This window comes from Scyliorhinus torazame, chromosome 7, assembly GCF_047496885.1.
Source record: "Scyliorhinus torazame isolate Kashiwa2021f chromosome 7, sScyTor2.1, whole genome shotgun sequence".
Classification (NCBI taxonomy): domain Eukaryota; kingdom Metazoa; phylum Chordata; class Chondrichthyes; order Carcharhiniformes; family Scyliorhinidae; genus Scyliorhinus; species Scyliorhinus torazame.
The window spans coordinates 220,208,713-220,210,300 of record NC_092713.1 but is presented as its reverse complement, the minus strand read 5'-3'; positions in this window follow the sequence as shown (position 1 = coordinate 220,210,300).

The window sequence follows — 1,588 nt, the reverse complement described above, 5'->3', positions numbered from 1 at the left end:
ATAGTGGTTAGCACAGTTGCTTCACAGCTCTAGGTTCCCAGGCTCGATTCCCTGCTTGGGTCACTGTCTGTGTGGAGTTTGCACTTTCTCCCCGTGTGTGCGTGGGTTGCCTCCGGGTGCTCCCGTTTCCTCCCACAGTCCAAAGATGTGCAGGTTAGGTGGATTGGACATGCTAAATTGCCCCTTAATGTCCAAAAAGGTTAGGTGGCGTCACTGGGTTACGGGGTTACGGGGATAGGGTGGAGGTGGGGGCTTAGGTGGGCTGCTCTTTCCAAGGGCCGGTGCAGACTCGATGACCTGAATGGCCTCCTTCTGCACTGTAAATTCTATGATTCTATGATTATAGGTATTTGGTGAAGTAAGGTTTAAAAGCCTGGGTTAGAGTGTGTTTGACTGCTGCAGTTATGTTTTCAAAGAAATCCTAGTTTGAAAGGTTGGGAGCCACGGGTGCAATTAAAGCATCGTAAAAAGCTTGGGTTAGTGGAAGTTCATCTTGCGTAAGGGGTAAGGAGCAGGGATTATAGTGAGATCAATATGGAGGACCCTGATAATGGAGGAGTTAATTAGATTTCAGCTTGGTACAGTGATGCCGTTACTGGGTGTAGCTAAGGCATCAGGCATTTTGAGAAAGCAGGCCGATTCAGTTCTGGATCAAGCTGTGACCACAAGTCAGGCAGTTTTGCTCTCTGCAGTCAGTTAAAAGAGATTAACAGTCTTTAAAGCAGTGTAGACTTGTCTGAGAACAAGGGGGAGCTGAAACAAACTGAGAAACAGATTCTGAAGACATACAGCCAGAGATTCTGCAGGGGTCTGACAGGAGTCACATCTGGGGCGTCATTCTCCGACCCCCCAGCGGGTCGGAGAATGGCCGCTGGCCGCCGTGAATCCCGCCCCCGCCGGTTGCCGAAGTCTCCGGTACCGGAGATTGGGCGGGTGCGGGAATCGGGCCGCGCCGGTTGGCGGGCCCTCCCACTCGATTCTCCGGCCCGGATTGGCCGAAGTCCCCCCGAGAAATTGCCTGTCCCGCCGGCGTAAATTAAAGTAGGTATTTACCGGCGGGACAAGGCTGCGTGGGCGGGCTCCGGGGTCCTGGGGGGTGTGCGGGGCGATCTGACCCCGGGGGGTGCCCCCACGGTGGCCTGGCCCGCGATCGGGGCCCACCGATCCGCGGGCGGGCCTGTGCCGTGGGGGCACTCTTTCCCTTCCGCCTCCGCAACGGTCTCCACCATGGCGGAGGCGGAAGAGACTCTCCCCATTGCGCATGCGCGGGAAACTGTCAGCGGCCGCTGACACTCCCGCGCATGCGCCGCCCGGGGTTGTCATTTCCGCGGCAGCTGGCGGGGCAACAAACGCCATTTCCGCCAGCTGGCGGGGCGGAAATCCCTCCGGCGCCGGCCTAGCCCCTCAATGTTGGGGCTCGGCCCCCAAAGTTGCGGAGCATTCCGCACCTTTGGGGCGGCGCGATGCCCGTCTGATTGGCGCCGTTTTGGGCGCCAGTCGGCGGACATCGCGCCGTTGGGGGAGAATTTCGCCCCTTGTCTTTAAAGCAGTGATAAGAGCTCTCTTTTTCAAAGAACATCTTTTTAAA